Source organism: Lutra lutra, chromosome 10, assembly GCF_902655055.1.
Source record: "Lutra lutra chromosome 10, mLutLut1.2, whole genome shotgun sequence".
In the NCBI taxonomy this organism is placed as follows: Eukaryota; Metazoa; Chordata; class Mammalia; order Carnivora; family Mustelidae; genus Lutra; species Lutra lutra.
Window position 1 is genome coordinate 54,992,640 of NC_062287.1, and position 14,215 is coordinate 55,006,854.

The 14,215-nt window shown below is 54.8% G+C and overlaps 1 protein-coding gene across 9 annotated transcripts in view; it reads left to right on the top strand.

The window, feature by feature from the left end:
* GDPD5 (glycerophosphodiester phosphodiesterase domain containing 5) overlaps positions 1-14,215 on the top strand; it is an 82,545-nt gene that overhangs the window by 10,659 nt on the left and 57,671 nt on the right. The window contains exon 2 of one of the 9 annotated variants that reach the window (XM_047692865.1): positions 8,834-8,952. The exons of the other annotated variants lie outside the window; for them this stretch is intronic. The gene's annotated coding sequence lies outside the window, so the exon portion shown is untranslated. The remainder of the gene's footprint in view (positions 1-8,833; positions 8,953-14,215) is intronic. 9 annotated transcript variants of the gene reach the window in all.

The following is a 14,215-nucleotide window of genomic DNA, read 5'->3' on the forward strand; positions in this document are numbered from 1 at the left end:
AAGAATGAAGACACCTGTGAGGCTCCTGGTGCGTGGCATCTTGGGAGTGGCTGCACAGGCCTGAGACGCAGAGCCCTTCTTTGCATCCAGCCTCCCCTGAACCCTCCCTCCTCCCTGATGGAACGGGTGCCTCTGCCACAACTTGCCCTTGGGCGTCTGAGGAGGGGTGCTGAGATGCCCAGAGCGGGTGTGGTAGGGCCTTGATCCTCAGAGGCCTTCCTGGGAAGGGAGGTATGCAGCTTCCGAGTCTGTCCTGGCTGCAAGGCCCAGCTCTGCCTCTTTTGATCAGGACTTGGAAGACACCGGGCTGGTCACTCCACCTCCTGGAGCCTCGATTACTCACCGATGAAACGAGGGCAGCAGCTCTTACCTTGAAGGCCTGTTTCACTGCTGAAGTGACCCTAGTGGGTGAGCTCAGGCCTCTTGTGTTAGATGGGACTCCGCAGTCCTCCTCATGCTTCTCCCCCTCCCCCGGTCTGTTTTTAATGCCACCTCAGGAAGTTCTTTCTTGTGTTTGACTCAGAGCCATTGTGCTGTAACTGGAACCTCCTCCCTCTTGCTGAGGGCTCCACAGAGGTGGACTGAGCTGGGCCTAGAGACCTGGATCCTGGTGCCCACTTGACCTGTCTTGCTGTATGGCCTGGAGCCAGTTAGCGACCTCTCTGGGCCCTGGTGAGGATGTCTGTGCCCGGGGTTCAACTCTCACCCGTGAAGATATATGCAGTTCTGCCTAAAGACTGTTTTCTTACCTCTCCCCCGACCTGGGCCCCAGCCACTTGGGGAAACCAGCAGGTTAGGGTCCTGTTGGTGCTGGTAAAGGCTGAGTCCACTCTCAGACCAGGGCTCCCAAGGGCAGCTAGGGAGTTCGAGGTTAGATGGGGGATTCCTGGTGGGTGGGATAGCACCCTCCTCTTCAAACCAGGGATTTTGAGAGCCTGGATCTCCTCCTACCCACCCAGCTAAACTCACTCAGCTCAAGGTCAGTCACATTTCTTGAGTCCCTCCTTGGAGAGTATCTTTCCCTTGTGAAGTCTGCTTTAACCCCTCATGTTGTGGGGGAGCCCAAGGCTCAGAGAGATGAGAAGACTGGCCTGGGCCCCACAGCCTCTCTGTGGGGAGTGGTGAGGGTGCCCAGAACTCCTGATTCTGCCCTGGCGTCCCCCATGGCACCTGGGCCACTCTGTGTCCTCTAGGTGCTTGGTCGGGTAGAGCACGGGGGAGCCAGGTGGGTGGTCATGAGCAAGGCTGTTTCTGGTCTGGGATGGGGGCTCTGGGAAGAAGTTGGCCAAGGAATGGAGGAGGCAGAGGGGTCAAGAGCCCAGGAGTCCTGAGCTGCGGCCTGTTCTGAACACCCCTGTGAACTTTAGTGTTTGGTTTCACGGAGGAATCAAGATTTGTTTCTTGTTGGCTTGGGATACCTAATAGTTTACGTTTTTTAAAGCACTTTGATATCCATGGTGTTACTGAATCCTCAGCAATCAGTGAGAGGCAGCTTGGGACTCCTCCGGGAAGGTGGGAAGGGGAGAAGGTGAGCTCTGGAATCTGACAAACAGGGGCTTAAATTCCAGCTCCCACCAACTCTCTGCCCTCAAGCAAGTGAGTGAGCAGCTGAGTCTCAGTTTGTTTATCTGTGAAAGGGACAATCATTCCTAGCAACAAATAGCAACAGCTATCCAAGGCTGGCTGTACGCCCAGGGCCGGATAACGTCTATAACCACTGGCCCAGCGCCTGGGGCAACATCACAGTTTTCATGGTATTTAGTATCTCCCCACTTTATAGAGGAGAAGATGGAGGCTCAGGGAAGGAAGGTGACTTGCCTGAGGTCACGAGGTCATTTAGCTTGGTCCTCCAGACTTCCCGTCTGTGGCTTTTTCCTTCAGCTCTTCCCTTTCTGTCTTCAAGTGACCTCACACCTCATTTATCCAGTCTTCAGCGTGATGCTATCTGATGAGGCCCTGAGTCTGCCCTCCCCCACCCACATACCTAACAGTGCTTGCCTGGCACGCAGTAGGCACTTTTAAGATGTTTGTCCCGTGCACGAATATGTTGGTAACTTGGTAGGAAAACATAAGAAGTATTTTTCCAGGCAGCTAAGCTTGTGTCCCTAAAGTTTCCTTCTGCTCCCTTATCCCCTTTAAAAACAACCTTTTAATAGTTTGGGTTGGAAACCTTTGTGAAAAGGATAGATCACTTCCTTTCCCTGCACAAGGCCGACACGGTTAACCTCTCAGGGACGGGCCTGGGGCACAGACTGCATTGCTGGGAGCACCAAGCCCCGCTGACCCCTGGACCCAGCTGCTGGGGCTACTGCATCTGCTCCATGAGAGTGTCAGCCTTGGCAGGCTTCTGGTTCTTCTCACCCTGACCTTCATTCTGCTGCCCACAGACCAGCCTCCAGCCATCCGGTACCTTTCTTCCCTCTTGTGTGTGCCTGTGCGTGTGTGTTTCCTTTATGATTTACTATTTCTACCAGTCAGGGACTAAGAGGTGCAACAATTGAATTTATTGGATTTGTTCATTCATTTGTGTGTTCATACCTATTCAAATAGACCCATTCTGGGTCTTGCTAGGGAATCATCCATCCATCTATCCATCCACCCGCCCCCCCGCCCTCCCTCCCTGATCAAGGACTTCTGCAGTGGCTTGTGATCAATCCAGACGTGACCACAGCCTCCAGGCAGTGTATGCAGGGTGAGAGCGATGTACCTCACACATGCCGGTACAGGACCTCCGGTTTATACCCTGCCTCTGCGTGCATCAGCACACTGAGTCTTTGCAGCAGCTCTGAGAATAGCATTCCCCCCGTTTTGTGCATGATTAAAGCAGAGCTCAGCAAGATGAGGTCTCCCGCCCAGTGGCCAGCAGTGAGCACAGAATTGCAAGGGGAGCTCAGGTCTCCAGCTTGTCCCGTCCCCTGTTCCTTTTCCTCTGTGTTCCGTTTGTCAGCTGGATGATGTCCCTTTCATTTTCTGCTTCTGTCCTGAAAGATGGTTGGTGGCGGCTTAGGTCAGACCCATTCCTCTGTAAAAAGGCGGGTGCGAGGAAGAGTACCCTTTAGTGCCCATACCTTGTCCTGCAGTAAGTAGATCAGCGCACACCCTACAGGCCACACTTCCCCAACTGTGCTCTCAGGAGCCCTGCTTCCCCGTGATGGTCGGGGTCCTAGGGCGCATGCGCACACAAATTCGGGAAATGCTGGATCACGTCGGTTGAAATAGGACTCCTCAGGGCTTTCCAATGTGTTGATGTCAATTAGGGACCCCAACAGGCGGTACAGTAGGCAGCCAGCCTTCCCCAGCCTGCAACTCCTTTGTCACAGAGCAGACTCTGGGACTCATCGCCTAGAGGGGACACTTGGGGAACCGCTGGCTGATCTACAAACCCTCGCTTTCCCATCTTGTACACGAGGCCTCCAGCTAGAGCGGCTTCCTTGCCCGAGGCTGTTTGCATTTTGACAGAGGATCACAGGGAGCATGGTTTAGCCCCAGGAAGGAATCAGTAATAACGGCAGAGTTTCGGTGAGAGGAAGTGCGAGGTGGAGACCCTCTCATTCTTATTCTTTCATCCTCCACAAAACATATCTCAGACATCTACCGTGCGCTGGGCACAGAGCCAGCATCTGGAAATGCCAAGATGAGTCTGACTAAGAAGCTTCCATTTCATTTCCCCGTGCCCGCCAAGGGTTTTTAAAGAAAGCCAAATTCAAGCCCTAAAAGGAATAAGTAATTCTTCTCATTTTTCAGGGGTCTTTGTGGTGGGTGTGGGTTGACGCTCTCTTCATCTGGCCTTTAGTCCTGGGTTCTGAAGGGCACGAGGGAGCCGCTTCCAAGAGCAGTTACCCTGGGCAGAGGGCACAGAGGTCATCTGGGAGGGCAGGAGTGTGGGAAGCCCAAAATGGGGAAGGAAAGAGGGAGGAGTACTTCCCCTGGGATTGAGCTGGGGAGGGAGCAAAGGGGTGCTGTGGGGGGATCTCCCCACAAAGAAGCACAGAGGTTATCCTGGCAGTTGTCAGGGTGGCAGGCTCTGGCCAGCTGGGAAGAGCATTCTTGGAAGACAAGAGCCTGAGCAAAGGTAGAAAGGTGGCAACAAGTGGGTTACATACATACTCTTCAGGACGCTGGAAGGAGCCAGGGTGATGGGGGAAGAGGGAGGAAAGGGGGTTTGCTGGAGATGGGGCTGAAGAAGCTGCCTGGGGGCAGATCAGGAGGGTCTGAACAGCAGCTGAGGGGAAGCATCTGGAAGGGCCAGACCATGTCATGTTTATCCCAGTGTCCCCTGCACCTGGCAGTTCCCCGTTTGCAGACTGACTGGACTCTTCCACTGTGGGACCTTGAACAAGACCTCCTCTCTGGACCTTGAGTCGCTCATGCTCATGTCAGGCAAAGTCACCTAGCACTTCCCCTCCAGCTCTGAAGGACTCTCAGGAATTCTTGTAGTGTGTGCAGGGCAAGGCCAGAGTGTTTCTCCCCACTCCCTGAGGTCCACTGGGCTGCCCCAGTTGGGCACAGGCCAGAGGCTCCCTGGGTGTGGGGCAGCCCATTTGCTGGGGCGGGGGTCAGGCTGGCTCTGCTGGTGGAATTCGCTCCTCTCTCCCCCTTCAGCAGTTGGGCAGTGGGCTCAGGATGAAGTGCCTTCGTGCCCTCCCTACTGGATCTTCTCAGTCCCCAGACAGTGCTCTGGGGGGAGGGGGAGTTGAACCAGCCTGGGGTTGAGGGTTGTGCTCATGAAGCAGTTTGGTGCAGGGTAGGAAGTTCTCCTCCTTCCCTCTTTGGAAAAATGGCTAAGTTACTTAACCTCTGAGCCTGTTTCCTCATCTGTAAAATGGGAAAGTCGTAATTCCCATTCTGGCCTTTTGTGAAGTTTCCGTGAGATAAAGTTTATGAAAATGCATAGTAAACTCACTTACCCCACACAGGTATAAACCATTTTGTCAATAACATGTATTTGTCCTATTTCTATGATCCCCCGGGGCCTCTGGCCCACTCACTTCTTTCCGGAAGCCCCCCACCCCACCCCTACCTGCTTACTACTTACCATGCGGTTTCTCCTGCTGAGTACATTTTATCCAGGCCAAAGCGATAGGAGCCCATGAATTATGTACAAGCAGCACACGCAGGCCTGGGCTGTGTTTGCACTCCTGTGCTGGCGTGCATTCCAACAGGAGAGACAGCCCTGCCCTTCCTGTGTACTGGGCCCTGGACCAGAAACAGCCCCCTGTCTGGCTGCCTCCCAGAGGTCTGCAGAGTGTTGGGTCCTGGGCCCCGGGGACGGGTGGGGAGCACATGTAAGGAAGTCCTTCTCCCCAGCTCACCTGTCCTATTCAGGAGGCTGGGTCCCACAGGTCCTACAGGAGACTCTGGCCTGTGTCCCTGGGTAGGTGAGGGGGAGGGGAGTGATTGGGGTCCATGGGCAGAACGACACAGTCACCCCTCCCTCCTTTCTACTTCCCAGAGGGTACCAGGAGGTGTCAGTCAGGGTGGCTCTGATCTCTGGTGTGGAGGCTGCTTTATTTCTGGGGGCTAGGTGCCCACTCTGGGGGACAGCCTTCAGCTTGTCGCACAGAGTGCTCGGTCAAAGCCACTCTGCCCGTGAGGAGGCACAGGGAGAGAGGAGTGGGCTGTGCCCAGCACCCCTTCCCTCAGCGTTCTGAGGGGCCTTCTCAATGCCCTGGTTCCTGAGAGGCTCCCAGATGGTGTCCGGGCTCAAGTAGGGCTGGGGTCTCCGGAGACAGCTGGACTCAGCCAGCACCCAGGAGTGTCACAGACGCTCCCTCCGCTTAGGTTGGCATGGGGGCAGGGGAGCAGGAACAGGCAGGCAGAAGGATATAATGGAGCAGGAATGTCAATTTAAGCAGTTTATTGAAAGAAGAGCCAGGAAACATAAGCATCAATTGTCCCCCATCCTAAAAAGGCCTGACACACCCCAGTTCCTGTCCAGCTCTATCCAGTGCCTCTGCAACCTTGGATATGTGACACAGGCTCAGCTGGAAAATGCTGATGACAAGGCCAGCCTCCCAAGGCTACTGTAAGGTCAGATCAAAGCCCCCAGCAGGTGGGACATTCAGTAAGGTGCCGGGCACCTAGTAGACCACCAATTCACAGGGAGGATCTAATTATGGCCCAGAGCAAAGAAATCGGATTTTTAGATAGTCAATGTGGTCTTTAAGCTGGAGAGAGAACATTCCGTTAAAGATCCTTGGAAAGGTCAGCTCAGCTTAGACGTGTTCTCGAACCTATGACCCCAGCAGAGTTGCTTCTAAGTCGCCAGGTGTCGGGGAACTTCCTTCTGGGACCAGGCCAGCCTCTGCGGCCAGGCCGCCCAGGGTGTGAGGCATGACTCAGCATATTGCCAGTGGCCCAGGGTGAGTCCCTAGTCTCCCCGTCCCCATAGAAGGAGGGGAATGGGCACTAACTCTCTGAGTGGTGAGATTCAGGTGAGAAATGATCGGTAAAACTCTACTGGGGAAAAAAAGCAAAACGGACACATAGTGGGTGCTTGGGGGCTTTCTGCAGGAAGGTGGCCCCAGGTGCTGGTCAGCGGCTTGGGGCAGAGAACCCAGCCTCTGCTTCCTTCTTGGTGTCATGGCTGTGCTCTGCAGCCCTCCCTTGGTCTCGGGCTCCAGCCAGGTCAGGGACTGCTGGCCACCTCATGGTCACGGCTGACCCCCAGGCCAGCACCCCAGGGCTAGCCGCACTGCTGGCAGCTGGCAAGGCACTAGGCCCCTGCTCAGCTAAGAATAGAAGGCTTTGTGTGAATTAAGCAGCAGCCGGATCATCTCAGTCCTCCTAGCCCGGCCCACAGGGCTTTATTAAGCAGGATCTGGGGCCATTGTGGGTCCTCCCGGGTGGAGGAGGGAGAGGGTGGGTGAAGGGTGCTTGGGCTGCCACAGGCTTCCTCAGGACTTCTCTCATGTTTCCACGTGAGGATGATTTGATTTTTTTCCATAAGTAAGGCTCACTGCTCCTCCCTTCTCGTCCCTGGGGCTGGCTGGGGAGCATTACCCAGGGTTCCTGGGGGAAAATCTCTCTGAGATGTGTTCAAACAAACAAGCTGGCCTCCGAGAGGAACAAAAGGATCGATGAAAATGGCTTTGTCTTCAAGGAGAGCTGATGACAGCGGTCATTTATTGAGTGCCTACTGTATGCCACAACCCGGCCGGGCTCCGCATTGGGGCCCTTGGCTCATCTAACCCTCACGGGGCACTGCGGGGAGGTGTCCTCATGCCCACCATGTGCACAAGGACACCAAGACCCAGCTAGTACTTGGCAGAACTGAGACCAGAACCAAGGTGTGTCCTACCTAGTTCCTTCTGGGGGCCAAAGATTGTGAGTTGGGGGATAGGTGAGAGTCCCAGTTCCTGGAAAGAGCCCTGGGCAGGGAGGACTTCATCTCGGAGCAATGACTTGTGCTTTACTTTACGTTACTCCAGGACTGGATGGGGAGGACAACAGAGTAGATGTAGGCACCTGTTTGTTGAGTTGGAATGAAACCAAATCCCGTGCATCTCACGCTCCCCTTTAGGAAGTGGACAGAAGCTGCTTGGGGCAGGGTCATGAGGCCATAGCTCCATATTCCTGGTGTTTTGCACAGTGAGTGTCCTGGTCCCCCCTTCTCTGCAGGGCCCTAGTGCCTCCCAGCTCCCTTACCCCTTAGAGATTACTCCCAGTGTGAAAATTGGAAGGAGTCTTAGGTCATGCTCTGGTTGTACAGGTGGGAAGCCTGAGTCCCAGGAGAATAGAGGCTGGGCTGAGGCCATGAAGTAAATGGGGTGGGAACACATAGTAGGTGTTTAAGAAATCCCTTCTTTCTTCCAATGCTTGCTTCCCTTGGGCTGAAGGGCTGGAGTGGAATGGGGCATAGTGTCAGCCTAATCTTAGGAGGGAGGGAAGGAGGGAGGAAGGGAGGGGCCAAAGCTGCAAGCCTATAATCCCCCAGTCCCATCTGTGCTTGCCCAAACCTTGTCTAACTCAAAGCCCCCTCTTCTGTGAAGCCTGCCTGGACTCCCTTCCCTAACTGCCCTTATAATCTCCCTCTCTACCCTGAGAGTGGGAATTTTTTTAAGCTGTGGTAAAAAACATATAACTTAAAATTTACCATCTTAATAATTTTTTCTACTGATTTTATTTATTTTTCAGAGAGAGAGAGAGAGAGAGCAACCACAAGCAGGGGAATGCCAGGCAGAGGGAGAAGCAGACTCCCTGCTGAGCAAGCAGCCCAATGTGGGACTCGATCCCAGGACCCTGGGATCATGACCTGAGCTGAAAGCAGATGCCTAACTGACTGAGCCACCCAGGTGTCCCCCAGCTTAATAATTTTTAAGTGTATCGTTCAGTAGTGTTAACTTTATTCACATTATTGCACAACATATCTCCAGAACTTTTCGGCTGACAAAACTGAAATACCCAGGGCACCCGGCTGGCTCAGTCATTCAGCCTCTGCCTTCGGCTCAGATCATGATCCCAGGGTCCTGGGATCCAGCCCTGCATTGGGTTCCCTGCTTAGTGGGGAGTCTGCTTCTCCCTCTCCTTCTGCCCCTCACCCTGCTCATGCTCTCTCTCTCTCAAATAAATAGAATAAAATCCTTTTAAAAAAAAAAATCCTGAAATACCCACTAAACTACAAAACCCATTTCTCTCACCTTCCCGTCCCTGGCCACCTCCATTCCATTATGAATCTGACTATTCTAGGTGCTTCATATCTGTGGAATCCTACTGTATTCGTCTTTTTGTGACTGGCTTATTTCACTTGGTATAATTCCTCATGATCTGTCCACGTTGTAGTGTGTGACAAGATTTCCTTCTTTTTTTGTGGCTGAATAATATTTTGCCATAGGTGCGTACGACGTGTTTATCCGTTCGTCTGTTCCTGGACGCTTGGATTGTGGTGAAGAGTGGGAGTTTTGAAGGTGAACGGGCCTGGTTCGAGCCCTGGCTTCCGGCATCGTCTGAGCTGTGAGTCTCAGTCCCTCGTCACTCACTGCTGAGCCTGGTGAGGCTGCAAGGATTAGAAATCGTGCATGTAAAAATGCCCAGCAAAGCAGGTTCCCACTTGGGGCGGTATTCATCCTCATTATGCACTTTCCGTCTCTGGATGGATCCCTTTTGGGACTTTTGGGACCCACATACCCAAGCTCACCTTAACCCTTCTCCACGAGGCCAGCTCAGTATTTGGTGAATGAGCAGCTGGAGAGCTCGCGGGCCCAGAGAGGGACTGAGACTCACCCAAGTTCACGCAGGGGGTCAGTGGCCATGCCAGGATTACGCTGTCTCCAGCCTTCCCGCTCAGGGAACTTCCTGCTGTGGTAGCCAGGCTCCAGGAGCCTTGTCCTCGGGTGGGCCTGGCTCTCCAGGGGCCCGTGTGTAATCCTGCGGCATGCAGGGCTGGGGAAGACTGGGAGCAGGGAGACAAGCATCTCAGGCTCCTCTGTGTGGGGCCAGAGGCAGGTGGCATCTGCCAGGCTCCTCTGATGGCCACCTTCTCCCAGGGCTGCAGACGGCAGTGTTGCCCCAGCGATGAGGGGCTCGTGTCTGACTCCTGCGCATGGCTCAGGCTTGCCTGAGGTCCTGCCTTGCACCTGGGAGCTCACGCTCTGCTTTCACTCACCTGTTCATTTGCTTACTTCTTTACTCGGTCATTTATTCAGCCGCAGCTCCCTGAGGCCTCCCGGGGGGGCCGGGTACCAAGCAGACCTTGAAGGCAGTTAGTACAGCATAGCAGTGAATATCGTGCTTTCTGGGGCTGAACTGCCTGGGTTCAAATCCAGACCCTGACCATTACCAGCTCTATGACCTTTGCCAAACTGCTTAGCCTCTCTGTGTCTCAAATTCTAATTCCCTAAAGCTGGGATAGTGATGTTCCGGTTACTGTTATTACAAATCAAAACCACCTCAGAGTTTTGTGACTTTATAGAAGAACAACCATTTTGTTATCTCAGTGTATATAGGTCAGGAATCTTAAGGTGGGCTCAGCTGAGGGTTTCTGGCACCAATATAGTCAGATGGCAACTAGAGCGGCGAGGAGCTGGGGCAGCTGGTGGTTGTCTGGGCCTCTCTCGTCACAGGGCTCTGTTCCTAGCTGTGGGCTCATGTGGGCTTCCCCATGAAATAGCAGCCTCCGAGCGGTCGGGTGGTCCCCACGGCGGCCCAGCTCTCCAGCAGGTGTATCTCGGTGAGGGTGGCAGAAGCTGCATCACGTTCGATGAGCTGGCCTGGGAGGCCTCATGGTGTCTTTTCAGCCATTAGTCCGAACTCCCCACCCAGATTCAAGTGGGGGTAGCATAGACCCTACCTTTCCCTGGAAACATTGTAGAAAGAGCATGTGGGATGACAGATACTGCTGCAGATGTCTCTGAAAATACAGTCTGCCACGGTTGTGAGAGTTAGGTGAGTCAAAACATAGGAGCCATCTAGAACAGTGACTAGGCATTGTAAATAAGTGATAGCTATGTATAATCAAGGGTGATTTTAACCATATGCAATTTACTCATGGAGTGCTGACTTTAAGACCTGATGCCCAGTACAGAAGCCAGTTCACTGAACTGTAGCATTTCCCACTTGGGTATTGAGGGATCTGTAGGAGTTTGATGCACAGAGGGATATAGCTGTGTAACAGTGTGGAGTGTGGTGTTCCTGGGGCAGGGACTTAGCTCCAGGTGGCTGGGGCTCCCCTGAGATGAGGTGGGAGAGCTGTGAAGGTGAGAAAAGCTTTGCATGTAGGGCTTCTCCCGAGGGGTTCTTGGCAGAGATATGAAAGGCTGGAGAAGGGGCCTGGCTAATGAGGGAGCCACTTCTGAGGTGTAGTCATCAGGATTTGGGAAGGTGCTGGGCTTAGGGGGTATAGGGAGAGGGCAGGGATGTTGGGGTGCATACCCAGGTGTTTGCCCAGGGCATTTGCATCCATTTTGCATGTGATATAATACCCACCCTCACTTGCCTTTTTCTCCCCTTCTGATATGTTGGATACTTTGCAATTTTCTTCTGCTGCAAGGGGAGATGGAAGGGTGGGAGGGTGCCTGCCTTGGCAGAGGGGTCTGGGGAAACCTAGAAGCTAACCCTAAGGAAGCCGGCAGGGCCAGAGAACACCCAGTGGCCTCAGCCCTGCTCCTCTCCTGGCCTCTCCTTCCAGCACCCCTTCCTACTCTGCAGACTTGCACGGTCTGAGTGGAACAGATCCTGTGGGTTGTGGTGTCCTCCTCCCGCTCACATCACGGATGGGGAAACTGAGGCCTGGGGACTTGCTCCACTCCCATGGCAAGTTAGTAAAGGAGCCAGCTCCAGGTGCTCCATGTGGCTGCCGCACTCAGGGTGCCTCTGAGTCTGTTCAGCGGGAATAAGAGCTCTGTAGGCCTGGGTTCCTCCCTGCGAGCCCCCCCAGCCTCTGCTCTGCTCCTGCAGCCTCCTCCCAGCCATTCTCCATGGCCGTGGCTGGGCACAGGATTTCAGTGAAAGGAAGAAGGGCTTAGCAGTTATGTGGCCCTGGGAAATTCACCTGTCTCTCACCTGTAAAGGAGCAGCCCCTCAGCAGCCCCCCAGACCCTTCTGTCCTGACGATCAGATGGACTTGCCAAGGCTGGCTTCTGCCTCTGATGTTGGTCCTGCCTCTGGGGAAGGGAACAGCCAAGGATTACTCGGTGGGGCATGTGGGCTGCCATGAGGAGGCAAGGCAGGACCAGGGCTGGGGAAGGGGACTTAGTCTTGATCCTAAAAGCTCTGAGCTGTGACCAAGCTGGGCCAGCCCTTCCCTTGCAGGGAAGAAGGGGCCCAAGGGAAAGATCAGGGTGGGATCTGAGCAGGATCTCCTCTGGGGGCCAACTCCCCACCTAGCACTGAAAGGGCGGGCTTCCTGGAGGAAGAGGTTATGGAAACAGGGGGAAAGATGGGCGGAAGCGGCAGAACTGTGAGCTATTGCCGCCGCCCTCTGCCCCAGGCCCCTGGTGTGCGGAGCTGAGAGCCAGCCCTGAGCCTCAGCCAAGCCAACCTTGACTCTTGGCACCCATGGTGCCCAAGGGGGAAGCAGAAGCCCAAGTCCATGCTGCTTCCAGGATGCTGCGTCTGTGGGCCTGTCTACACCTCCACGAGCCTGTGTTTGTGCGCGTGCGTCCGTGTTTATTTGCCCCGGGCTGCCTGTGAACGTGTGCTCTGTATTTGTGTGTGCCTGCCTCTGTGTGTTTGTGCGTGTGCTCGCTCGCACATGGATGAGAGGGGCCCCTTGCTTTCCTGCAGGCCCCGGGGGGTCTCGCCTTAACACAGCAGACAGGTTAGACTGTGTCTACAAGGGGCTGTTAGAGCTCCTGGTTTTAAGCCCCGGGGGGAGGGGAGGGGCGGAGCAGAGACAACCTTTACCCTGGTAGGTGTGCCGGTAGAGGGGTTATCCAGAGCTCACCAATGGGGCAAATTCAACAGAAAGATGAATTCCCCAGGTCTGGGGACTCTCTCCCAGGGGCTCTTGTGTATATATAGGGAACTTGGGCGGGATGCTAGGACCCACAGTCAGATCAGGCACTGCCTCTGCCCTTCCAGAGCCATACGGGGGCGTCAGGACGCAGCTGGACACAGCGTGGCTCCTGAAGCGGGCTGTGCAGGGCTCACGAAAACAGGAAGAGGCAAGGCCGATCTACCAGGAGAGTCAAGGAAGGCTTCCTGCAGGAGGGGTTTGAACTGAGACTTGAGGGCTTTTTGGTGGGAGCTGATGGGAAAAGGTTGGGGAACTGGTCTCAGATAGGCCTAGGGGCTTGAGGAAGGTGGGTGGGAAGGGTGATTCTCATCTGCCAGGCCTGGAAGACTGGAGAATGGAGGTTTCTTGAGATAGGGACAGGGGTGGAGGGTACTTAGGGGAATGTGATGAATTCCTATTGGGCCACCACGAGTATGAGGTTCCCAGGCCAGGATGACCACGGGTCACTGAATACTCGGGCTTTGAGCTTGGTCCAGACAGAGATGGCACTGCTGGATCATCTTGCACAAGGAGAAGGTGAAGGGCAAGGGAGGACAAAGGGCTTGGGAAGAAATGCTGCATGAGGCCTGGGCAGAGGGAGGGGCCTGGAGACAAGGAGGGAAGCCAGAGCAAGTGATGTCCTGTATGCCAGGAATGAAGGATGTTTCCAGAAGGAGGGTGAAGCCCACTGTGTCAGGGAGGACTGGGAGCTGCCCAGTAGGCTCACTCACGTGGAGGTCATGGTTGAACCTGGCAGGAACAGAGAGCTGTGGGTTTAGCAGCAGGTGGGAGGGAGGAAGAGGGGACATGAGTGTAGACAACTCTTTCAGAGGTTTGGATGAGAGAGAAGGAAGGAGAGAGAGTGCAGGCTAGAAGGGCTGGAGGGGAACCAACTGGGTGAGACTCACGCCTGTTCATTGCCACCTGGAAGGAGCCAGCCCAGCGGAAGTTGGAGGCAGGAGTGGGTGAGACGGGCTAGGAGCACCTTCTTTAGTCCTCTGCAGGGGCCGGGGGATTTTCCTGGAGGGATGGTTATATGGAGCGGGGGAGAAGGAGGTGGCAGCCCTCAGTCCTGCCCTGAGCTCTGCCAGGCTCCAGGACCTCCATCCATCTTGGGGGTGGGAGGATTGGGGAACCCTTTCCTGAGGAGACTTTTGGCATCCTAGGAGGCAGGAACCCTGCAAACCGAGCATCCTCATAAAGCAGGTTCCAAGTCAGTGCTGACGCTCAGGGCTGGGCGGAGTTGCGCTCCCATGTTTTTCTGTCTCAGGACTCTAGGGTGACTTCGGAGCTGCTGCAAACAAGAAAAGCCTGGGAAGGTCAGGGATCCTCGGGCTTCCAAGGAGGACACACCCGGCTCCCTGGGGGAGCCGGGGCAGGGTTGGCCTGCAGGGAACTTGAGCAGGTGTTCCTCGTCCTCCCTGTACACCACCTCGGGGCTGGCTCTTTCCAGGGGTAATCAACAGACGAGTCTCACCCAGTTTGTCCCCCTCCACCCCTTTCCAGCAAGCACTCCCTTTCTTCCCAGTGACCAGGAAGTTCTTCCTCTGGGTCTAGCTGAAGTCTGTCCTGCTGCGTGTTCCCTTCTGGTGAACTTGTTCAACCCTGCTCCCTGGAGCCAAGCTGATCAGCCGGCCTCTTTGAGTGGCGGCCAGTGTTTTTACAACTTGTTTTCATAAAGATGGTTTGAAGTCTCCCTGCATTCCCAGAATGTCAGACCCGCCCTGATTCACAAGGATTGACCAAAACAGGATCTGAGCCAACCAGAAGAATCTGAGGACT